At 40.5% G+C, this 26,569-nt stretch overlaps 1 protein-coding gene across 7 annotated transcripts in view; it reads left to right on the forward strand.

The window, feature by feature from the left end:
• The window catches only part of NDST2 (N-deacetylase and N-sulfotransferase 2), a 118,923-nt gene that overhangs the window by 35,557 nt on the left and 56,797 nt on the right, over positions 1–26,569 (forward strand). The window contains exon 1 of one of the 7 annotated variants that reach the window (XM_089510793.1): positions 9,847–10,022. The exons of the other annotated variants lie outside the window; for them this stretch is intronic. The gene's annotated coding sequence lies outside the window, so the exon portion shown is untranslated. Of the gene's footprint in view, positions 1–9,846; positions 10,023–26,569 lie in introns of those variants that run through there. 7 annotated transcript variants of the gene reach the window in all.

Genomic DNA, 26,569 nt, shown 5'->3' on the forward strand with positions numbered 1-26,569 from the left:
GTTTATGGCTCTGTTGACTGAAAGATGTGCAAATAGGAGGAGGTTGTGTTGCATTTACTTTGGTACTTGTCCAATACCAATGAAAGTATTACTACTTGTAAGTAATTCTGTAGACAGTGACTGAGGATTCTTGCAGGCTTGATTGATGGAACATCATAGTCATCTCTTCCTATTTTATTTATTTCTTGGGCATTCAGATAAAAAATGCAATGTAAATCCTATAAAATAAATAAAAGTACTTTTTGGCTTGGGATTGTTTACCTTACTTAATCTTCAGTACGTTGTTATAAAAATTACTATATTATACTATTAAAATTGCATTGAATGCTTTATGTCTTGGTAACATTTTTGGGAGAGTCAGCGTGGCATAGTAGTTTGAGCATTGGACTGTGACTCTGGAGAACAGGGTTTGAATCCCAGCTCGGCCATGAAACCCACTGGGTGACTGGGCAAGTCATGCTCTCTCAGCCTCAGGGGAAGGCAATGGCAAACCCCCTCTGAACAAATCCTGCCAAGAAAACCCCATGATAGGCTCACCATAAATCGGAAACAACTTGAAGGCACACAGCAACTGGTTGAAACTTGGAGGATACTTGGAGCTTCTTGTCACGTTTTTTTCACAGTGTGGTTTACAGAGGCCTGTTACAGACAGCCAAAATAAAGCTGCTTCGAGTCACAGTGGAGGTATGGTGTTTCAATGATGCAAGAGTCCAGAAGCCACACCAAAGCCACGCTCCAGTCCTTAGGGCCAGAGCGTGGCTTTGGTGCGATTTCTGGACTCTTAGGACGCATGCATCATTGAAACACCATACCTCCACTGTGACTCGAAGCAGCTTTATTTTGGCTGTCTGTAACAGGCCAGAGTATCTTTTCCTAATAACTCCCATGTAGCAAAACTGAGAAACTGTTCACTATCTGCTTAGTATTCTTAAAAGAGAAGTGTGCATTTTTCTTAATTTGCTGGATTTTGTTACCGTGTATCATATCGTTAGATCCTTAGAAATTAAAAAAAATCTTCAATTAGATTAAATATGCAAAGTAGAATTAATTAACTTACTTCCTTACCTGTTTTGTTTGAGGAAAGTAGGGCATATAATGACAATTGCATGTGCCGGGAATCATGAGGCGTAGATTGATTGTCACAAAAAGCTGCAAGTAGCTACAGTGTGTGAATCTCCCCTCCTGAAGATACATATGCAGCTTTTGAGGGCCTTGTCACAAACTGTATTTTTATTCATTCACACAAAATATAAAATGAAAACACATGTATCATACAGATACTATAAACCTTTATCATAAATATGCTAATACGTTATGATTAGTACTCCATAGCAACTACAGCTTTGTTGCTGTAGACTTGTGAAGAGCTAAACTTCCATGTAACATTACAATTTGGAATATAACTTTTGAAGGTAATTGGTTCCAGTTAGGAGTTTCAGGGAGAAAGTAGTCAGATGCCATATAATAGTTACAGTTTTGAAGACCAAAACAAGAAAACAAAGATAGCTGTGCTCATGATGAGAACAAAAATGCATAAATAAGCAATACTTCACTGAGACTGATAATAATAATAAATTTTATTTATATTTCCCACCTCTCCCTTTGGATTGAGGTGGGATTACACTAATTAAAATACTACAAAAGTGTACATACTTTTGAGTTTTCCAGAACTCTTCATTAGGCGGGGTGATATAACAATGATTGGGGGGGGGGGGGAGGTTTAAAAAGCAGGCAATCCCAAAAAATTGACCAGATGTTTTTGTGCTCATGAGTTCTGCAGTTCAGCTTGAGAATCTTATAATGGAGGTTTTAGACTGAATGTCTTTAAAAGGTGAACAGTTATCAAATTATGCCTTGTCATGCCATAGATCAGAGTGGGATTGTGTGGCTCTTCAGATGTTGTTGAGCTTCATCTGCTACCAATATAAGCAATGGTGAGCAATAATGGATGTTGCTGTTGAACAGCATCTGGGGCAACCAGTCTTAAGTGAAAATCATGCATGTTTGAAGTACCAATAATTATAAAATCTGCTTAGATCAGTTACACTCACTTCACAAAAGGAATAAAATTATTTCTTGTTGTATTAACAATCATGATGTAACATAATTAACTTTTGGTTGTTAAGACTTCTTTACAGATAATATATTCTTTATAACCAGTTGCTTCCAAGGTCCAAATGTAAGCCCTACAATACCAAATTCGAGTCAAACGTATTTTACCCTTTCCTTCTGTGTTTTTTTTTTAAACTCTTGTACCATCCAAAAACTTTCCATGCAACTATTTATATTATTTTTGCTCACTATAAAGATAGATATCTAATTCATTTCTCAGTTACATTTGACAAAGGAAAGAAAGAAAACAGTTGCTCTCTCCACTGTGCATATCTTTACATGGCCAGATCTATTTGTCTGATCTCATCGTGTGCTTTGTGAGATATTGTAGAAAGATAAAATTGTAACTTTATCATTCTGCATTATTAAGACTAGAGTCCAAGCCAATGTACTGTAGAGTATGTTTTTTTTTCTGAAATCAGGGGAAATTGTTTCTGAATAAACACTAATTGTCTTGATTTGGTGGGTGGTAATTCATATCTAGATGCAAATTCCACTGAAACTTGCGAGGAATCATGGGGTTCTCCACATTGGCTAAAAGAAATGGTGCTGCTGCATCTTGAAGTCTACCTGTTCAGACAGCGCACATGGCTGAAATGGGAGGGAAACAGACTCAAGCTGTGCTCTGGGGCTTAACACTGGAGCAAAATAATAATAATTAAAAAAATCCTGGTTTGCTCTGCTCCAAGATGGAAAGTGTGAACTATTTCACCGGTGTGTGGACTGCACACTGATGTGGTGGTGATCAAAAGCAAGCACACTGGGGCAGGCAATCCAACAGCACCATTGCTGGCCATAAATTTATTTTCCGTCCACCTGTGAATTGATTGCACAAGTGGGCAAGCTGCACCATCAACCCATTGCATACCCCATGGAGCAAAATCAGTCAAACACGTCAGGTTACCAACAATACAACATTACAGGGGGTCAGGGGGTGAGGACTGGATGGGGCAGAAATGGAATATGTATAGGGGAGCATCATGATCATGCTGTGCCTGTGTTTCACTGGGTTTACAGATGTGCTGTTTGAGTAGTTGTGTGATCAAGCAGCTGGTTGCACAGGGTGTCCAAGGGGTTGGCAGCTGGGTGGGACGGGGGCAATTGGCAATTGCAAGCACATGTATTTGCGACTGAATGGGGAAAAAAATAATTTCGTGGTGAGGCTTATAGCTGTGAATGCTCCATTTTGGTGGGTCCATCCTCACAGCAGGTTGGGACAGTACAGACTGTGTGGCAGTTGTTGCGCCATTGTGGAAGCCAGCAATGTGATCAGCAGGTTCTCCCTGTGAATCAGAAAACTCCAAGGTAAGCTGTCTTTTCCCTCCTATCTGCTCTCAGCCCATGCCTATAAACACAGAGCTGTGTCAATTACTTTGAATACTTTATAATGAATGCTGTTATTTGTTTCAAGTATGCATATTTAAGTGTACATTCTTTGAGGTCTTTTTTGTGACTACGTGACGGAATAGAATAATTCTGGCTTTCTGTTATCCCATATTTCTAAAGCATTAAATGATAGTAATTTTGTTATTCTTTGAGTAGAACAAATTTATGTGATCATCTGTTTATGTAGTTAAGGGCGGGGTACAGACCGCCGATTTGTGGCGGTCTGCCGCCGCCGCCAGTAGGTCCGCGGGGGAGCCGGAGCCTTCAGACGGCCCAACTCCTGCGCGGACCGAAAAAGAAGCTCCAAAATGGAGCTTCTTTTACCGTCGCGTTTGCGACGTAGCGAGGCGCCAGGGGCGCGCTCGCTACGTCACAAGCGGCGCGACGCGTATGGACGCTCAGCGTCCAATACGCAAAGATGGCGGCGCCCATGTGAAAGGGGCGCCGCCATCTTGTACGTATAGAATACGTACTAGGGTTAGGGGGGTGCGGAAGCACTGCCCCTTCCTAACCCTAGTACGTATTCTATACGTACTAAATGGCGGTGTGTATCCCGCCAAGGTTACCTTTTTGTTGAGCCTACAAAGAGCTGTTAGTATTCAAAGTATCCTTCCATTTTTTTAATGACCTAGTATGCTGCTGCTAATGTATTCTGGTTGCTGCTCAAATTATATTTCTTAGATGGTTGCAAGTAGCCTATCAATAATTTAGGAATAATTTTTGTTTTGTGCAATTTTGTTGTTGTTGTTGTTGTATACCTTCAAGTCATTTGTGACTTATGCCAACCTTAAGGAGAGCCTATCATGGGGTCTTCTTGGCAAGATATGTTCAGAGGGTGTTTGCCTTTGCCTTTCTCTGAGGCTGAGGTAGTGTGATTTGCTGAAGGTCACCCAATGGATTTCCATCGGCGAGTAAGAGTTGCAGTTCAACATTCAAACTGCTACACCTGTCTGGCTCTGTTTTATAGATGTATTTTTTTTTAATTTGTTCAACTGTAAAATGGTATAAAATATTTCTAATAAATAAAATATGGAGAATGAATCATTTTGTTCTAAAGCTATTTGGTTTATTGAGTTAATCTGAAGATAGCACATCTCAGCATCAGCCATTTATTCTGATAACTACATTGAAGAAAATGTACTCTACAGAAGTCACTGAGAGCTGACGTGGCATCTGCTCATGTCCATAAGATTTGAGATTTGAGATAATAAAACTAAAAAAAGGGCTCTTTACTACATATGAGATTCTGAATAATGGAAATTCTTCTTTGTGGTCTCTGCAAATCATACAAATGGGTTGTACTGCACCTACACAGTGCTGCTCGGAAAACTTCTGGAATCACTGAGCAAAGTTGACTTTGGAACTTTTTGGCGGTAGCTCTGCCCATCCCTTATAAGCCCCTTGTGTTCCCGCTCTTTCCTCAGTTCCTTTTTTCTGCCACGTTAGCTGCTTTAGGAACTTCGCTTCTGCTTAATCCGCTTGTTTCACTGGAAAATTGACCATAGACAGCTTGACCATTCTTGATCTGACTCCCCCCATGTATTGTTGACCATTCTGCGTGTCTTTACGACCTGGCTTAAGGATTTTGATTCGGCTTGTGATGTCTCCAGTGCCGTTTAAAAAGTGTGACGTCTGTGGGGGTAAGATCCCCGGACAGGATCCTCACTCTTCTTGCCTTCTTTGCCTCGGCGAAGCCCACAATACCAAGGCTTTTGCCCTTTGCAAGTCGCTAACTCCTCAGGCCAGGAAGAACTGCGACTCCCGCTTGTTGGCTGCCCTGTACAAACAGGTCCTGAAGCCTCTGTCTGCTTCCCACTCCGCCTCGGCACCTGCTGCCTCAGAGTTGGTACCAGCTGCTGCTGGTTCCGTGGCCCAGAGCTCCACCACCGAGCCAAGCACCACCACCGTGATCCTTGAAAAGGGTGATGGGACTGAAGGAGCACAACAGTCGAAGTCCAAGTCTAAGTCCTCCAAAAAGGATAAGACTAAGTCTACAGACTTGAGCTCCAAGAAGGATTCGGCCCATGTTAAGGATACGAGCTCCCTAGCGGATTCAAGCTCAAAATCCTCCTCCAAAAAGAGGCACAGGCCCTTGGATTCAGGAGATGACTCTCCTCAGGGCTCCTCCAAGAAGAAAAAAACCTCTGGATTCAGGAGATGCCTCGTCTCACGGCTCTTCCCACAAGAAGGCCCATGCCAAGACTCCTGAAGGCACCCAGTCTTCTTCCAAACACCACTCATCTCCTTCGGTACCCACGCGGGACACATCGCTACCGTTCAAAGTCAGCTCTCCTCAGGCCCGTCCGGCAATAGCCTTGGCCTCAGCCACCTCTCCGCCTTGCGATGTTGGCCTTCCACCAGCTCTCCGAGGAGGAGCTCGACACTGCCTCTCGGTCACCTCATCATTGTTCACTGACACCGGTTCCTCAGGTTCAAGTTCACGAAGCAGAGGTACATGACGGTGGTGTTGTATGTATTCGCAGATGACCACTCGAAGAAATACCGTTACAGGTATGCAACCTGTCCATATTATTGATCAGATAAATTTAAAACTGCATCTTTTTAATTAGATGACCACTCACTTAGAGGGCAGATCTTTTTTATTTCAAACCTGTGAAATACCAGAACTAGTTTTCATAATAATTAATCACATTTACGTTGGTATATTTGAAATCTCACAAGGAACTTGCTGTGCACTTATTTTCGAAACTCCATTGTTTTTGTTATATAACTTCTAAGAAACCAAAAACCAGTTGACTAATATGAATAATGAATATGACTAATAAGAATCTGTCCTGTTGATAAATGTTCATAGTTGTGTCATACAACACATAAATAAATAAATAAAGCAAGCAACCAGAGTTTTGAGGGAAGGTGTAATATTCAAAGTCAGAAAGAGCGAATGTGTTACTAGTTTTAAGTTCTTAAGTTTAACTTAATTTCAGCCCCTTTAAACTAAGTTTAATTAAGTAGGCAGTCAAGACTGTAGAATAGTGCTGAGATATAGTTATAAGAAAAAAAGTTGGAGACCGACTGATAGTCTCCTATTCACTGGCCACCTGTTCATTGAAAACATCTGATTCATGCAACCAGAGAGGAGATTATACACATGGACATCACCAAATGGCCAACACAAAAATCAGCTGCTACTTGGCCTTTTCGTGGCGGTGGCAACGGTGGTGGCGAGGAAGCTGAAGCTTGGCCTCCAGCATGGCCTCCTAGCCACCGCCACCGCTACAGAAGGGCCGGGTGGTGACCTGGAGGCTTTTTGGCCCCCAACATCGCCCGGCTTTTACCAAGAGGCCTCCAGGTTGCCACCCGGCCCTTCTGCGGTGGCGGCGGCGAGGAGGCCGAAGCTTGGCCTCAGCCTCCGCTGCCTCAGCCTCCTTGCCACCACTGCAGAAGAGCTGTTTCTGCAGCAGTGGCGGTGGTGATGACGCCGGTAGGCCGTGCTGGAGGCCTTGAAGGCCTCTGAAGCTGCTGCTTCACCTCCTCACCACCGGCCCTTCCACAATGGCAAGGAGGCAGAGCAGCAGCTCCAGAGGCCTTCATGGCCTCCAGCACTGCCACCCGGCATCCTCGCGGCCTCAACCTCTGCCGTTGCCATGGGAAAAGCCGGGCGGTGTTGGAGGCCAAGAAGCCTCCAGGCCTCCCTTCCTGGCGGTGGCGGCGAGGAGGCCGCAGCTGCGAGGAAGCCGGGAGGCCGTGCTGGAGGCCAAGCTTCAGCTTCCTCACCGTTGCCGCCGCTGCGGAAAGACCAGGTGACGGCCTGGAGGCCTCTTGGCCTCCAACACCACCCGGCCTTTTCGCGGAGGCGAGGAGGCCAAGGCGATGGCACTGGCGACCAAGGAGGTAAGTAGGGAGGGAAAGAGGGAGGGAAAGTAGGAAGGAGGGAGGGAGGGAGGAGAGGGACAATGGGACTTGAGCATACGCGGATTTTGGTATACACGGGGGGGGAGGGATCCGGAACGGATCCCCTGCATATACCAAAGGCTCACTGTATTATGTTCAATAACTTACCAGTTCAGCATCGTGACAGTTACAGAATGGGGGAAGCATATATTTTTGTAGGCTGGAATGGACATGTAAATGTTTTATTAGTTACCAGCTGCTGGGAGTGGCGTAATTTTTTCCTGCATAAAATGGTGTGATCAAGAAGCCATGTTAAATCACTTTAAAGGTTTGGACGTAAACATAAGCCAGGTTCAAATGGCGTACTCCTGCTGGATCCTGCTGCTTTAAGAATCAGTATCGCTTACTCACTTCTGTAGCCCACCATGTCCTAGGTACAATCCCATCTTTGCACTCCCTTAATTACAGTTACAGTTATAATTACAGTACTTATGATTCTCAAAAATAGTTACTTCTAATTACTTAAAAAAACCAAACCACCTGAGGGCATTAACATGAGCCATAGCATGAACCATCACTTGATCCATATGGTATTCTGCTGCCACTGTTTAATGAGGCCACCCCTCATAATGAAAAGAACCTTTAAAAGGACTGAGGTTATCCTTCACTAAGTTATATTCAGAATGTAAATTTGTTATACCTGTTGGAGAAAGGAATTTGTTACTTTCAAGCTCTATAGTGATTTTATTAAAATGTATCATCAGATTAAACAAGAAATGCATCAAGCACACCTCATAATAGGTATTCCTTCAGTATCTGTAAAGAAGGAATGTTATTCGCCATCTCTTATATAAATATGGTTTTGGGGGGATTGTTCGGATTCTGAACAACTGCTTTCTTTCAATAAATAAGGCAGTGTTGAATGATATATAGAAAATTATTGTTAAAGGCAGGCCATCTTCAAATGATTTCCAAATTAAATAGTTGATTTGGTTTGTTTGTTTTTTAAGAGAAGTCTCTTTGGAGATATGGCAGCAGATTTGTACTTATGTAGCATTAAGTACCAATTAGATAGAATATTTTTGTCATATCCCTTGTCCAAAAATGAGGGATTGAGAACTAAGGGTATGGTGGGTTAGAATATAACATTAGATTTAGTGACAGTTTTGCTAATAAATAATTTGTGCATGTTTTAATAACAGCTTATACAGTGATCCTTACAAATGGAGAAAAAGTAATCCTTCGATGGGTGATTAATATGACATGCATGTATAAATTGACTGAACAAGGAAAGGGAAATGACAAAATATATTAATTGAATGATGAAAGGGTGGGTTTTTTTGTGTGTGTATGTATCTCATTAGAATGATAAAGTTCAAGACAGTTGATTGGATATAATTTAAACTGTAATATTTAAAAGAGAGTATGAAAAATCTCTTTCTCTTTAATTGTATCTCTCTTAAATTATACAGTGGACCCTTGTTATATGCGGGGGTTTGGTTCCAGGAACCCCCGTGGATAACAAAATCCGTAGATGCTTAAGTCCCATGAAATACAATGGCATAGCAAAATGGTGTCCCTTATATCAAATGGAAAAATCAAGGTTTGTTACTTGAAATTTATACTTTTTTTGAATATTTTCAGGCCGTGTATGCTTGAATCCGTGTATAAAAAATCCATGTATAAGGAAGGCCAACTGTATTCAGGTATCCAGTGCACAAATAATATGTCAGTAATTTTGTTTACTTTTTGAATGTGTTTTCATGAAATTGAATATTTATGATGTATTTGAATATTTAAATACTTTACAATTTAATTTTTGTATTTTTTTTCAAGAATAGCAGAATCTAACAAAGCTATTGCCCTTCCTTTACTGAAAACTGAATGTTAAAAGGGTTTCTCCCCACCCCTAGCTCTCTTGTATGTGCTGATCCCAGAGAGAGCATGAAGCAGTCAATATCTTCTGTTTCACTGGTGGAAGGAGCAGCTTGCTTTCCATTAGGAGTAGTTAGAGCAGGAAATTAGTTTGTTTCTGCATCCCAGAGCTTTGTCTGTATCCCCCCAAAATTTGGTACAGGGAAGAAAGATGGTGGAAGCAGAAAGAGACCTTTCTTTTTCATGACTTGGTAGCTAAGGCATAGGCTAAGGTTTGAAATGCTCCCTTCCTGTTTTTAATGCCGTTATTCCCAGACCAGCTCTTAATGTGCCTCCTTTTTGCGCTTTTTCCATCTTCCTTCCATCTTCGGTTACCATGGAGAATGAAATGCTGGCTCCATTCAAGCAACTTGCTGAATAGGTTTTGAGGTTGATGGATGGTGAGAATCTCTTATCCCTCCACCTCCCTCCTTTTCCAAACACCGCCCCTGCCTGGTTCTTGACATTTCACTTGCCAGAGAATGGCTGTCAGCGAGAAGAATCTGAAAGAGAGGCTGGCAGTGTCCTACTGAGATACTCTTTCAGTTTTGTGGATGAGATCAGAAGCGTGAGAAGGTCTTGGAGGCTTAGCTGCAATGCTTCCTCTGCAAGCAAACGAGGGGAAGCATGAATGCTCACTTGAGTATTTGGTCTCTCCGCTGACCATCCACATTCTGTGAATCATGCTGAAAAATCCCCCTTCCCCATTTCTTGTGGCTCTATTTTTGTGATGCAACCTTGGATAGTTAAAGGGACAGGTAAGTAAAGCAATTTTTGTCAGATTAGCTTTGCTTTCTTTGGTTAAAGCATTCGTGATGCTGGCAGTAGACTGTTTTGCATTAAATAACACCTGCTTCATGTGATCTCAACAGCTTGGTGCTTGAAACACCTCTCTCTCAGGAAACCCTCTTTTTATTTTTTATTTTTCCTTTTAATCCTGGGGTGTGATTTAGGATCATAGCTGGAGTCTGCAACCAGTTTTCAGGCCTACAATAAATATGGGCATGATTAGCTGTATTCTGACTTGTGTGCATAGAATAGAAAGTTCTGTAGTGTGGTCATAATGTTGTGGACATTTCACCTTGATCATTCGCACCATGTTGCATTTGTATTTTTAGCTACTGGTAAGTTGAGAAGGGAAAGCCATTTCATAAATTTGTATTCATTCTTTATTGAAGATGACATTTCTTAATAGCTGCCCCTCTCTTCATCTCATATAAGACATGAGTAAGAATTGGAATTTTACGTTAATATATAGTAACCTTGTCCTGTGTTAAATATTTTGTGAAAGTAACTGATATATCACCATCATGGAGCTTTTTTAGAGTTACAAACCTGATTATTTTGGTTCTGTTGTTGACTTCCTGCTGGGGTTTTCCAAAAACAGGAATGTTTTCTCTGTCGTGCAGCTAGGTTTCATATCTGTTAATTTTCAAGTGGGTGTGCCTTTTGGGATTCAGAAATGAAATTTGTAATAGGGGTGTGTGAGTGTGAGAGAGAGAAAGACAGAGACTTCTAAGCAAACATGTAACAGACTCTTATGTGGAGTTCAAGAAGAATTTACTGCTCATACGGTATGTGAATTATGCTGTGACCAGGAAAATATATCTGAACACTTTTCTATTACAAGCACAAAAACAACCTCTAGAATGAGAAAGGCATCCGGAGGGTCATATTGTAAATGCTTGTGAGACAAAAGGATTTCGTGCTGAACCCATTTTTAACCTTATGTATTTAAAATTGGATTGGATTGGATAGACAGGAGACTTCAGGCTATGGGTGCAAGTTTTGTGAAATTACCCTCGTTTTCATCACTGCATGTCATTCTTTAGTGAGTTAGATGGAATTCAGCATTTGTTTGCTTTTAGAGAGGTTATCTTCAGCCTTCTTCTTACATGTGCTCTCCCCCCTCCCCTTACTAGCAAGATACTTGTCCTTTCCAACTTGCTTTACTTGTTGGTTGTATTTCCTGGGTTCCTATTTGGTACTACAGTATTTTTAAGCAAGCACATCAGAAGCATTCTAACTCTAAGCTTTCCATTATTTGCTTTTTAAAAAATGAATAGAATCTTCTTCATTCTGATTATTTGGTGCTTTAGGATGTTTCTTCTAATAAAAGCACAAAAAGGTGAACATTTTCAACATTTGATCTTTACCAAATTAGTTATCGATCTTTATCAAATTAGTCAGATAAATTTTAGTTTTATTAAATTGATTTGATCTGTATCAAATCAGGGTTTTTTTGGATGTTGAGCTCTGGATTTAGACTTTAAAGATTGGTGCTTTTCAGAAGATATTTGCAGAGGATAGCCATATTAATTTCTGGCAAGAAAAACAGTGGAGGATCTGAGTTTTACTTTGAAAAAAAATTGTTCTTGCTTAGAAGTAATTCTTCTTCACAGGATGTAGTATGAAGTTATAATTTGCTTAAGCCCAAGATTCCTTGGAAGTTCAGAATTCATTGCACAGTTATTTGGATGCTGGCCATAATAATTAAATCACTTAAGTATGTTTTTTTAAAATATCTTAATTAAGAATCCTCATGCTGTTGATACTGAGATATGTTTTGGGAAATCAGCAACTCTGATTCCTTCTGTTTCCAGTTTGTTTCAACTCCTCTTTCAGGCTCTTTTACTGTTACTATTTATCTTTTATGTTGACACCAATCCCACCATAAGGAACAGGTGTAGAAAGAGTGGGAAAAGCTCCCTTTCTTAAATGGCAACAGTGACCTCCTCCTCTTCCTCCTCCTCATTATTATCATTATTATTATCTTGCCTTTTCCAAGTTCAGGGCACAATGCAGCTTACCATACAGTTAATTATCCACATTTGTGGCTTTGACTTTTACGGATTTGATTATTTGCAATTTTGATTAATATATTCTCTCTAGCAATCGGTAGGTCCTCCAGCACAGCTCTGCCAGAAGTTGACCATGGAATTATGCTGGAGAACCTAGACGTTCCTAGGGGAAACACTTCTCTAGGCATTTGTAGGTTCTCCAACCTGATTTTATGATCAACTTCTGGCAGGTGTTTACTACAGAGTTGCACTGGAGCACCTGGAGATTCCTAGAGAGGTGTTCTGTGTTGTTTTGGTGGCGCAGTGGTTAAATGCCTGTACTGCAGCCACTCACTCAAAACCACAAGGTTGTGAGTTCAAGACCAGCAAAAGGGCTCAAGCTTGACCCAGGCTTGCATCCTTCCGAAGTCGCTAAAATGAGTACCCAGATTGTGGGGGCAAATTAGCTTACAGTTGTAAACCGCTTAGACACTGCTTAGGCGGTATGAAGTGGTATATAAATGAAGCTTGTTTGTTCGTTTGTTTTGCAGTTTTTGCATATTCACAGGGGTCCATCACCCTCACCCCCAGCAAACGTGGCGGGACCACTGTATTTAAAACAAACATAGCTTAAAAAATGGTTGTTTGTTGCTGTGTGCCTTCAAGTCATTCCTGACTTGCCCCTCTGACAGGGTCTTGGCAACATTTGTTCAGATGAGGGTTGCCTTTGTCTTTCTCTGAGGCTGAGATGATGGGTTTCCATGGCCAAATGGGGATTCAAACCCTGGTCTCCCAGAGTCTAATGCTCAAATAACTATACCACACTGGCTGTCAAACTAAAATTACAGCATACAAACATTTAAAATGTGATTAAATGGACAAAAAATTAAAAACCATTAAAATATGAACTATTAAAAAGAAACAAATAGAAAACCCAGAATCTTATATAAGGCCTTTTCCTGAGCAATTGGTCTTTGGAAAGATAGCAAGGAAGGTGCCAACCTAAGCTCTTGGGAAGGAAGTACCAGAACATGAGGACAGACCTTTTCCTATTTTCCCATCATATGGATCTGTACTATGAACTGAGATGGAATAAAATACCAAGGCCTGTTACAGACTGCCAAAATAAAGCTGCTTCGGGTCTCTTTGGAGGTATGCTATTTAAATGATGCATAGGTCCTAAGAGTCCGGAGGTCACCCCAAAGCCACACTCCATTCCTAAGCACTGGAGTGCAGCTTTGGTGCAGCTTCCGGATTCTTTGGATGCATGCATCATTTAAACAGCATACCTCCAAAGAGACCCGAAGCAGCTTTATTTTGGCAGTCTGTAACAGGCCTGTTTTCCTGAGCATAGGAGTACAATCAGCCCTCCATATCCATGGATTCAACCATCCATGGCTTGAAAATATCCACACACACACACACACACACACACCAAATCTAAATTCCTAAAAGCAAACCTTGATTTTACTGATTTATATCAGGGACACCATTTCACTATATCATTGTATTTAATGGGACTTGTGTATCCATGGATTTTGGTATCCACAGGGAATCCTGGAACCAAACTCCAGTGGATACCAAGGGCCTACTGTATGTATGTATGTATGTATGTATGTATGTATGGCATTTGATCAGAATAAATTAAATCATACATGTCCCTGCTGAATTGCAATGTCTACACTTTGGCATCCTCAAAATCTCTTTCATTTTTAAACTATGTTGATTTGTGTATTAGGAACAATTCTGAGAACAGTTTTGTAACATTAACTAGTGTTCATTGATGAACAAGATAAAAACAAACTCAAGACAGTGAGTGCTGATGTCTATGTCAAAATTGAATCACAGAGGTAGAAGAAGGAAAATATCAGTGTGATTGCAGGGAGCCTTGGGTTTTGCAGCTGTTTTTTGTTTGTTTATTTGTTTTCTGGACAAACGAAATGTAAAAGGGTAGCACCAACTCAAAAAAGAGCCCAATATGGACTGAACATGATCAGTAACCACAGAATGTTTAGTGTCAATTGAAGGAATATTGGGGGGGGGGGGGGAGTAAAAGAAAGGGAATAGTGTATCCAGAAGGTTAGGATCGCTGACCGAAAGGATTTTTTTAATGTGAACATTCCTGTTTACAGGTAAGGAAACACTACAGGTTTTGAGGGTTTTGCAGTTATTATATGAGCCCTCAAACAGCTCAACATGCGCGCACACACACACAGTTCTAGGCAAAATACACAAGCACACAGAGAGAACCAGACACAAACAAGTCAAGAAAACCTTACCCCTCAAACACACACCCAAATAAATAAATAAATACATACATATATACATACATACATACATACATACCTGGGACAAACACATACACACAAAGCAACTAACAGGCAACGTCCCTCCCAAATATCTCCCCAAAAGCACACAAAACATTCAGGTAGCACACACAGTTAGCCTCCAGAGCATGGACAGTACCCCCCCCCCATTCAACATGCATAGCACAAAACAAATACATAAACAAAAACAAGCAGCAACACCCCCTCCCCCAACAAACAACACTACCAGGACATTCCCACTTCCTTCCTCCTTTCCCCAAGTTAATGAGGAAGCAATTTGCATACTACCAAGATACAGAAAGAATAAAATTGAAATTGGTGGTCTTTGGCATACTTCACATTTTGCAGCACCTGAATTTGTCCCCTGATGTATTGGTGCAGACACTTTTCAAGGGATTCACTGTATGCTGCCTACAGATTAGCTGGCAGCCTTGTACAGGTTATGGGCTAGATTTCAATGGAATTGCTTTTGTTTCTAACAGTGGAGATAAAATGTTTACTTATTACCTTGTTTTTGTCTCCCAAATGCCTCATAGCCAACAAGGGCTGTGGCCTTTACCCTCATCAAATTTCCCCCCTCTACATCTTTAACTCAGCTGTAGCATCTCAAGAAAGTTGCAGTTCTGTGGCATTCCACCATCACATTTTTTTTCTCTTTACATGATTTTTAGCATCCATGCCTGACGAAGAAGCCAGTGAGCTTCAAAAGCTTATATAATACATTTTGCACTTTTTGGTTGGCCTAATAAAGCTATCATAACTTTTTTTATTGCTCTATCTTGCTGCATAAGCAACAGGAAATACCCCGGATATCTATTTTCAGGCTTCAGTATCTATCTGAACAGAACACCAGATCCCTAAAAAGTCTAAAAACATTCTACTATGGCAAACGCAGGAAGAGATAGTTCCTATCTCTTTCTGCCTCCCATGGATTAACCATTGTGGCTTGGCACTTTTTCTTCAACCGACATGCTTATTTTATTCCTGTTGTTTTCAAAAACATGGAGCCAAGCTCTTGTAACTATGCTGCATGGCACCAGTAGAAGGAAAAATGCCATAGGTGCAGTGATTGCAAGGAAGACAAACGGGGAAAATTTTGTTCTCATCTTCACAAGGGAAAGGCTGCTTCTTGTGAGCAGCCCTTTCTCCTATGCCTCTTTTCAGGATGGCATGGGATCCTTGAAACCAGCTGCCATGAGTGGGCTGGTTGGGATAGTTTCTGTGTCACAAAAGATTGTCCAAGCCGCAGAATGCCTCTGCTGCCCATCTAGCAGATGTGGATTGATTGAGTGGGCCCAAGGGATGGTAAATGCCTCACTACATCTGGAGACATGCCTGCTTCCTTTAAATGTACCTCCTGGAGAGAACCTCCCTGGACCCTAACTACCACCCTATCACTAATATCCCATATTTGGGCAGAGTGCTTGAACATGTAGTGACGGGGCAACTTCAGATGTTTTGGAAGGAAACTGATTATCTGGACCCTTTTGAGTCTCGTTTCAGGTCAGGGTATGGTACCAAGACACTTTTGTTGCTCTTGTCTCCCATACTATTAAATATCTATATGAGCCTGCTGGGAGATGTCATTAGGAGTTTTGGGGTTGGATGTATGATAGCAGGCCATAGTATGCTGATACACTCAGTTCTACCTCTCCTTATCATAGTCGGTTTGTATTGTGCAGAAAATAGAGCAGTGCCTGGCTGCTGTATTGGGCTAGGTGAGGGTCTGTAAACTGAAGCTGAATCCCAGTAAAATGGAGGCTCTGTGGATTGATGGTTTTCATGTCTGGGAATTGGGTAGGTTGCCTGCCCTGCATGGGTTTGCATTCCCTGAAGGAGCAGGTGGATAATTTTGGAGCACTTGTCACTGGAGGTCCAGATAGACTCAGTAACTTGGAGTGGTTGGGGCCAACCACAACTGATCCACTAGCTATGACCTTTCCTCGACAGGGATAACTTAACCACAGTAGTCCATGGATTGATAACTTCCCAGTTAGACTACTGCAATGCACTCTACATGATGTTGCCCTTGAAGACAACTCAGAAGGTCCAGGTAGGGAAAAACGTAGCAGCTAGACTGCTCACTGGAATCCCATTCAGATACCTATTCTGAAGAAATTGCACTGGCTGCCAGTATGTTTCCATTCTGAATTCAAGGTGCTGGCAATTATATTTACATCCCTAAATGGCTTGGTTCCTCAATACTTGAGGGAGTACCTCTGTATATATATGCCTTCCCCAGAATTGAAATCTATTGGAGGGGCCCTGCTCCATGTCCCATCAGTAGGGAAATACGTTGTGGGAAGACATAGGAGAGGGCCTTTTTTACAGTGGTATCCCAGTTGTGGAATTCTCTTCCTCTGGAGGCCTAGTCTTAAGAAACATTTCGGTTCCAAGTTAAAAACTGACTTTTTATTAAAGTCTTCGTCTCAACTGATTTTATTCAGGCTACACATTTTATAGTTACGTCATCTATTTTTCTGATTTTGGACCCTTTAGCTCCAATCCAGCATGGTGTAGTGGTTTGTGTGTTGGACTGGAGACCAGGGTTTGAATCCCCACACAGCCGTGGGAACCCATTGAGTGATGTTGGCCAAGTCACACACTCTCAGCCTCAGAGGAAAGCAGATGCAAGTCCTCTCTCAACAAATCTTGCAAGAAAGCCCAGTGATAGTTTCACCTTAAGGTTGGAAATAACCAGAAAGCACACACATCAAGCACAAAGCTTGTGAAACATTTATCAGTAATTTAATGAAAACATTTGCCATAAAAAAACATCCTGCTATGAGAGCATAAAATTCAATTTAAGATAATTCCCATGCAGCCTAGATTTTTTTCACTGTAACAGTTCATTTAGATGTAAACGCTACCAAATAGATTCATTTAGACTATTTTTAATTGTTTTGGGCTATTGTACATTAGTCTGTTTAAAAAAAAGTCTGTACTCATCTCTGTACAAGAAAGAGAATATGAAAGCTGGAAACAACTGTATTTTGAAGCTGCTGCTGAAGCCAAAGCACTAAACTCAGTGATTCAACATATGAGTGTGGCTTATTTTTCTTTTGTTCTAACAGCTGTCCACATGTTTAAGAGCTGTTTGCAGAAGAGGTGCTGCTTTTTTCAGCTTGCCTAGCTCAGCAGTGCTCTTTTTTTACCCCACTTCACCTAGTACCGTCACAGATCTATTCATTCCCAATTTAAAGACTGTGATACCAGAAGTTATAACCGTTGACCATATAAATCTGCAATACAGAAACTGAGTTAACTGAATAAAGAACATAAGAAGACCCCTGCTGAATTAGACTGAGTACTGACCCTAATGCAGGTGAGGGAATTAACATGCCTCACCAGATGCCTTTGGACTGGAACTCCCAGCATTCTTCACCAAGAGCTAGGTTGGCTTGACCAGCTGAGAGTTGCATTTCAACCACATCTGTGAGCCACATGATTGTCACCCAGGCTGTTATGTTAATTTACAACTAACTAATTTACACTACATCAGCATGGCATAATAATAATAATAATAATAATAATAATAATAATAATAATAATAATTTTTTTATTTATATACCGCTATTCCAAAGATCATAGCGGTGAACAGCAAGTAAGCTAATTAGCAAGTAAGCTAATTTACCCCCAACAATCTGGGTACTCATTTTAGCGACCTCGGAAGGATGCAAGCCTGAGTCGAGCTTGGGCCCTTTTGCTGGTCTTGAACTCGCAACCTTGTGGTTTCAAGTGAATGGCTGCAGTACAGGCATTTAACCACTGCGCCACCAGTGCAGTGGTTAAATGCCTGTACTCTAAGTGTTGGGACTATGTTTCTGGAGACTGGTGTTCGAATCCCTGCTTGGCCACAGAAAACCCCCAGATGACAAGTGGAACCCACTTGGGCAAGTCGCACACTCTCAGCCTTGGAAAACCTTGTGATATGTTCACTTTAGGGCAGCCATAAATCAGAAACAACTTGAAGGCACACAACAACAGCAACAAAACAAATTCTGTTTACTTCAGTGGGTCTGCTGTATATAGGACTAGCATAGCATTTAGCCCCAGGGTTCAATCTAGTTCAGGGAAGAAAGGCAAGTGCCCTCTGCTCTTTTTACCCCACATCAACTGATATTATTCAGCCTTAGAGTTTTCACTTAGACAATCTTTAATAAAGCCACCCATCCACCCCATCTTTGTACTCTTTTTCTTAATCATCTAAGCTGGTAGTCATCACTATATCCAGTGCTAGCTGTTTTGTTCCATTTGGGAGAAATGTGGGATAAATAAATAAGTTGCTGAATTCTTTTTGTTAAGGATTTATGTTATATGTTATGTATTGATTGGATCTAGAGATAGTCATATGTAAAGTAGTCCCACTTAATTCAGGGTGCTTCTAAACTAGGCTGTAACTCTCCTTCTAAACATGGGATTTTACAGGGAGTTCTGTCGTCCTCCTCCATTTATAAACCTTCTGTGTTTTCCTGTGCTTCTTTTGTCTTTTTTCTCTCTCCCCCACCCAAACAACAACAACAACAACAACAACCTCTTAAGGAGAGAAGGACAGAATAGCTGCACAGTGTATTTTTATGGGAAGAGCAAGGACTTCAGTCATGACCGCCATAATCCCATTGATTTTAGTAGATCTAGTCTGCCAAATATTGTCTATTCCTTAAATTGTGCCTTCCAGTCTGTACTGGACTGAGCATGGACTGTTTTGTGATATGTGAGTGTGTTGTAATTGGCTGCCATTTCTGTTTTAGGTGTTAATATGTTAGTTGTGCTTCATTGCTTTACTTTGGTTTCTGTTATATTTGCATGGCAAACTGCACTTTCCTTTTGGAGACCCAACATGCTGCATGTGGAATTTTGTAAGACTTCATGGAGTTGAGTTCTTCTGTGTAATTCATTTAAAGGTGAAGAAAACTGTGGCCTGTTACAGACAGGCCAAAATAAAGCTGCTTCGAGTCACTTTGGAGGTATGGTATTTCAATGATGCATGCGTCCTAAGAGTCCAAAAGCCACACCAAAGCCTCGCTCCAGTCCTAAGGACTGGAGTGCAGCTTTGGTGTGGCTTTTGGACTCTTAGGACTCGTGCATCATTGAAATACCATACCTCCAAAGTGACTCGAAGTAGCTTTATTTTGGCCTGTCTGTAACAGGCCTGTATCTCCTTTTTCATGGCCCTTGATCAGCCTTTTATAGCTTGGATCTGGAGCACTGCATTGAAACAAATGGCAACAAAACAAAACAGAAATGGAAGCATGACAAGATGCAGAATTAATCCCCTTAAAGTAAATACTGCCTCTGTAACCTCATTTTTCTAAGTCAGTGTTTGATGTCAATTTATCATGAAACCCATGACCATCAAGCCAGCCTGGGAAAAAGCTGTATTTGGGTGCCTCATGTTGGTTAATTGGATACAGTTGGGGAAGACTGTATCTCAGAGGCTAGCTACAGGGTATTTTAAGTCTGTGACTGTGAAATCCTGTTCTTTAAACTTGTTCCAAAAATGTGGTGTGTGACTTCTTCACATTTTCTTCCACAATCTGGTTATTATGAACTGGCTTTGAATGTCTTATTACTGTATATATCCATGTATAAGTCTAGAAATTTTAGTCAAAAAATTGACCCAAAAAACCTGAGTCAGCTTATCCAATATAAGTACTATACCTTAACTCTTATTTCAAAAAGGGACCATCCCCTGGTTAAATGCAAGAGCATAATCTGTTCTGGAAGCACTGACTTCCTCTCTACTTTCTCACCCATTCAGCCTTTAGGGTGAGCAGAAACAGTTATGCTTGCTGGAATTTATAAGTTCTTTGGCATTATTTTCCTGTGTTTATTTCTTTAGACCCTACATGCCCTTAAGTTTTGCCCTTGACTTATCCACAGGTCAAATCAAAATCCATAACTTTGGTCCCCAAAGCTGTCCTCAACTTGTACATGAGGTTGACTAATAGTCATGTACTTATGGTATATTTTATAAACTTCAGTCATAAACAGGAAAACTTAAAGATGTTATTGTAGTGCCAATATGACTTTCCTTATTTCCCTGCTTTAAGGTTTGCCACTGTTTTTGCTGTAATGGTTCTGGAGCTACCACTTCTACTCTATAATTATGAGAATTTTAGCTACAGTTGGGATTATTATTATTATTATTATTATTATTTAAATGAATTGCAGATGTATGCCTGAGATCTAAAATTTTCAATCTCCTTTACTGCTGTTCACACAGTTCAACTACTATTTTATATACAGTACTATTCTGGAATATCTTCCTTATCCCATATTTGATTGTCCTGTACTATAGGCTCAGGTTTGGGCTTATTCTCTTTCTGAATTACTTTAAATTTTCTGATACTTCTTTCTCTCTGATAATTGTTTCTAATTGGCCAGATAGAAAACTTTACTATTTATAAGTAGAGTAAAAGCCAGGAACATGGTGAGTCTGACCAAATTCCCTTGAATGTGTTGACCAGCTTACTGTTTATGATGTTCATCAAGTGAAGGTTGCTGCTGATGTTGTTAGTACCACCACTCTTTTGAACACAAATGAAAATGGTTATTCTTGGATTTTGCCTACAGCTGAGAATAATAATTATACACAAAGATGGAGTTTCTGTACTTGTAACAGAACAGGGAGCATTTTCAGTACAGCAGTGAATTTTAGTGCCACAATAGTTTACTACACTGTTTGTCACTGTTGATGTTTCTGAAATATGGTAACTGCTTACATGTTACTGCCCGATGTGATAACCCAAATGAATAGTAAAATTACTCAGTTGGTGCCAGTACCTGCATAGTTCAGGGTTAGGTCATATAGAAAATGATTTGATTCTTCAGTTACTTTTTAAAAGTTCATGAACAATTTCCTGCACTCTTCCCTACCCTTCTACCCAGGAATGGTGCACAAGCCAACTCTGCCCCTTTCCCAGTCAGATCGCTGCCTTCCCTAAGCCCCTTTGCTGATCGGATTGGTCCAGGCACCCATCCACCTGAGAGAGGTTTTTGGAGGGATGGATCCATTCCCTCTCCCAGCCCTTTTTTCAGGTGGATGAGTGCCTGGGCAAGGCAGACAGTCATCCACCTGGGAAAGAGGCTAGGAGGGATGGATCTATCTCCCCCTCTCAGCCCTCTTCCTGGGCGGATGAGTGCCTGGGCAAGGCAGGCAGCCATCCGCCTATGGAAGAGGCTTGGAGGGGTGGATCTATCCTCCCTCCAAGCACTTTTCCTGGGCGGATTGGTGCCTGGGCAAGGCAGGCAGCCATCTGCACGTGAAAAGGTCTTGGAGGGATGGAGCTATCCCTCCTCCAAGCCCTTTTCCTGGGCAGAGGAGTGCCTGGGAAAGGCAGGCAGTCTTCCGTCTGGGAAAGCACCAAAATATTAGCTTCAACCCAGGTAAGACACAGCACTGGGATGAGCCCTGAATCTGGTTACGAAGAAACACAGACACACACACACAGAGCGTTGGCCAAAGTGTTCTGATTCCAACCATTGAGGCTCCTGAGCATTTATAGAACGTTTTAGCTTAAGCAAGCATTTATAAACATCAGGCATTACCAACACTCTTCCCTCCTTCTAAATCACCCCTCTGAGAACAGGGTCTGCTTGACTGTTACATCATGTAGCATTGGCTTGTTTTGTTCTAATCTCAGGGCTGTAAAAGATATCACCACTCTTTTAGTTAGCTAACTCTGGATACAAACCTGCAGCAGTATTTGAAATATCAGCAACTTAGCAATGACAAATGTAGGAGGAAACAGTTCTGTTTCCCTTAGGAAACCAACTGCAATAAAACGAAGCGTAGGATAAAAGACTCTAAAAGCGTATTTTATGCTAACAGTACATCCAGGAGATAAGGAGTGTACTTTTATCTCTCCAGTCTATCATAATTGTTTTGGATAGATTATTTCTTAATTTCTGCATATTTGATTACTAATAAAAGCACATACAAAATTGAATCCTTTATAATATTAGACCATACACCTATTGTTTAGAATTGCAGTTTTCAAATGCTCCTATGCCCTTTAGTCTCTAGTGATTTAATGTTTTGATTCTCAGTGATGAACAGTTTAGGACTCAAATGTCCAAGGATATGATGGGATATTTTAAAATGAATGAAGGCTCTGCAAGTTCATATGCTATCGAACTGGGAAACATGTAAATCCCACGTTCAGGGTAGAATAGTTGCTTATACTTGTTTTAAAAGACTTAAAATTTCTAAAAAGGAATGATTGAATAAACAGCCTAAAGCTCTTGTATCTCTATTTGCTGTTTTTTAATCAGAACTTTATGAAAAATGACAAAAATTTAAATATTATTATTATTATTATTAACCTTTATTTATAAAGTGCTGTAAATATGTATGAATACTGCTGTCTTGCTACAAACTGAACTTGCTTTGACATTCTGGACCTCCCCATGTAAGGCGAATTCTGCCTATGCTTGAGCCCCATTCACTTGAATGGGGCTTGTGTGCACAGCGGTGCGGCGGCACACGCCCCATTCATCTGAATGGGATGCGCCACCCCATGCGCTCCTGCGCGGCTTGAACACATACGCTCAAAGCTGCATATAATGTGCCCGTGTATAACACAGGCACACTGTATTTACATTGACCCATGTATAAATCGACTCAGGTTTTTGGCGGTAATTTTTTTACTAAAATTTCTAGACTTATCCATGAGTATATATAGTACTTAAACACAGCTATCATATCACCTCTTAACCTTCTCTTCTCCAGGCTAAACATACCCAGCTTCCTAAGTCCCTCCACATATAGGGCATGGTTTCCAGACCTTTCACCACTTTGGTCACCCATCATTTTGGTCGCTCCAGCTTGTCAACATCTTCTCCCATCTTAGGATATCACAATGACAATTTATTTAGGAAGCCTACACTTAGAAAGAAAATTATTAATACAGTGCTCCCGTGTCATACACGGCTTTCAGCTTACGCTCAAAGTCACACGACAAACAGGAAATGACACGGCCGCCACCACCGCCGCATGCACGAGCCCTATTGTTTTCAGTGGGGCTCAAGCATATGCAGATCCCCCGTGTAAGGCAAGGGTACACTCTGTTGTAGCAAAAATGAGAAATGGGAAGTCTCCTGGCCCTGATGGGTTTCCTATTGAATGATACAATGCATTTTCCAGTCTGTTAGCACCAAGACTGCTCTGGCTTTACAAACATATCTTAGAAGCCAACTCCCTGTCTTCAACATTAAATGATGCCTATGTTACCCTGATGCCTAAGATTGTACTCCCTGCATTAACTACTACTCTATATGTTGATATCAAATATTGGTATCAAAATATTGACAGCTATTTTAATAGAATAGATGGTTTCAAACTTGGACAGAACTGATAGTTGTTATTATCTCTAGTGACTTATCTAAGATCCAAAACACACTGCAGAAATAATCCAGTTTGAGACCGCTTTAACTGCCCTGGCTCAGTGCTAGGGAATGCTGGGAATTGTAGTTTATTGTGGCACCAGAGCTCTCTGACAGAGAAGGCCAAATGTCTCACAGAACTACAGTTCTCAGAATTCTCTAGCACTCAAACGGGATTATTTCTGCAGTGTGTTTTGGACCTAAACTGATTATCCTGAATGTAAGAAAGCTGATAAAAGATCTTTCCAAAGCTCTAGAGAGATGGATGGGCTTAAAGATGAGTGTCTGGGGTAAGATTAACACCGTTAAAATGAATGTTATACTTAGAATTGTTTAGGTTATCATGGGATTCCCCTACTTATGCCTTGCAAGTATTTTCAAAAACTAAATACATTGGGAGGCTCATCGCCTCCTAGAATTTCAATGGAAAGGATGTAAATTCAAATCAAAGGTGGATTTAGCATTCCATATCTTCTTTCTTACATTTGGGCATATAAGTTATCTTGTATTAATTTTTGGACATAGCCATTTTATATAATCCACCATGGTTAACCTTGAAGTTTTGATTTCTTGCACTTCTATTCAAATGGACAGTGCTTGGTCTTCATTTTATATAAAAAGAGGCAGTCTTTTGCCAATTTCAGCAGTTACAGCTTTGTGGCAAATATTGTCCCAATTGCAGTTTGACACATATGCTTATACCACATGGATTTTATGGCATATGTTTTGGTGTTGTCTCATAGTACCTACATTTTGGGAGGAAATAATCAGTGTATGGCATTAGGGCAGTAGACAGTGTTAGTTATTTTGAAAGCAACTGATATTTTTGTGCCTTGTGTGTACATCTTTTCAGCAGCTTATCAGTATTCAATGCTGCACAGTGTGTACAGCCTCCAAAAGCAGCTTGGACATAAAGATTTGAGTCTCTGGAGACAAGCTTTGCTCACGCTGCCTTCTGTTAACATAACGAATATGATTATTTTGAAACAGATGGATTAGTTGGTGAGATTAAAGGTTGCCTTTCTTCTTGGAAGCTTTTGTATTCAAAATTTACTCAAGACCAGGAAATTTCATATGCCTATTTTCATGTTATATGATGCTTTTGCTGGAAAATGGCAAGTTCATGAAATTATTACAAATATTAATATTAATATTTTGTAGCCTTTATGTGATCTAATTGCAAGTATTTAAGAATCCTTTGTAAAATAAATCAAAAATCCAGTTTGGACAATATCTTCATGGCTTAATAAGCAAAGATATGAGGAAACCATTTCCCTGTGTTTGCCATCTTTTTGCTTTGCCCTTCATAGTGGAAGCAATCAGAACAAGAAGTGACTGTGATTACCAGTTTTGAACCAAGGCAGTATATTATCAAACCATGATGTATTTCAAAGTTCTGGTCATTGTAATTTCATGGCTTGAATGAAATAGAAAATTGTGGTAAATTAGAGGCTTCTTAGTTTGATTGTTTCATCTAGCTGAAGGTAAGTTTTATTACCTTTGTGCAGAATGACAAGAGGAGGCAGAGAAAGTTACATTTTACTAGTACATCTGAGGGTTTTGTGTATATAATGTGCAATACACACAGACCCCTTGCGGGTTTGTACACTGGAATATGTTCAGGATTCACACTTTTCCTGAGAGAAGACTATTAAAATTACTATTAAAATGAACTATAAACATTTATCACAGTTAATTTCTGCCAAACATGCCTATATGGATAATATTGCAAAATATTCCCATACAGAACTATTTGTTGTTGTCAGTTGCCCTTGAGTCAACCTCAACTTCTGGCAACCCTGTGGAGGAGACATCCCCAAGATGCCCTATCCTCTACTACTTTGCTTAGGTCGTACAGATTCAGGCCTGGGTCCTCTGTGATTGAATATCTATTAGGCATTCGGTCTTCCTCTCTTTCTACTACTCACTGCATTTCCTACATTGTTTTTTCTAATGAGTTGTGCCACATCTCATGATGTGGCCAAAGTACAATAGCCTCAGTTTGATCATCTTGGCTTCCAAGGAAATTTCAGGCTTGATCAGTTCCGGGAACCATTTGTTTGACTTGTTCAGTGCCGGGAACCATTTGTTTGTCTTTTTGGTTGTCCATGGTATCCTCAGTACTCTTCTCCAGCACTACCTATCAGAAGAGTTCATTTTCTCCTTATCACCTTTTTTCACTGTCTAGCAGCCTCACATCCATACATGGTGATGGGCAGTACAGTGACTTGGATGATTGTGACTTTTGTGCTCAATTGTATATCTTTACACTTCAAAATCTTATCTAGTTCTTTAATAGCTGCCCTTCCCATTCCTTACTAGCTAGAAAATATAGCTTCAAGTGTGGCTACTTTTAAATTGACAAGGGTTGGGCTTTCAAATGCTGTTCAAGTCAGATGTCAAGGCTTATATATAATTTTAATGTATTTAAATATTTTATGCATAATTGTTTTAATTTTTAAAATTTTAATGGATTTTTAAATTTTATATTTATGCTTGTTAATACTTTTGTGTTGTTTTTTTTAACTGCACTGTTTTAAATTTGTTGTTAGCCACCTTAGGAGAAAGGTGGGATATAAGTATGGTCGGCCCCCATATCCACAGATTCTTTATTCACGGATTCCAGCATCCATGGCTTGAAAATATTTTTAAAATATATACATTATAAAAAGCAAAAATTGTTTTTGCCATTTTATATAAAGGACATCATTTTACTTCACTTATTATATTCAATGGGACTTGAGTGTCCATGGATTTTGGTATCCATGGTGGGGATTCTGGAACAAAACCCTAATGGGCCCAAGTGCCCAC

The sequence above is a fragment of the Sceloporus occidentalis genome, unplaced genomic scaffold (genome assembly GCF_023333645.1).
Source record: "Sceloporus occidentalis isolate IW3139 unplaced genomic scaffold, rSceOcc1.0.p SCAF_2, whole genome shotgun sequence".
Classification (NCBI taxonomy): domain Eukaryota; kingdom Metazoa; phylum Chordata; class Lepidosauria; order Squamata; family Phrynosomatidae; genus Sceloporus; species Sceloporus occidentalis.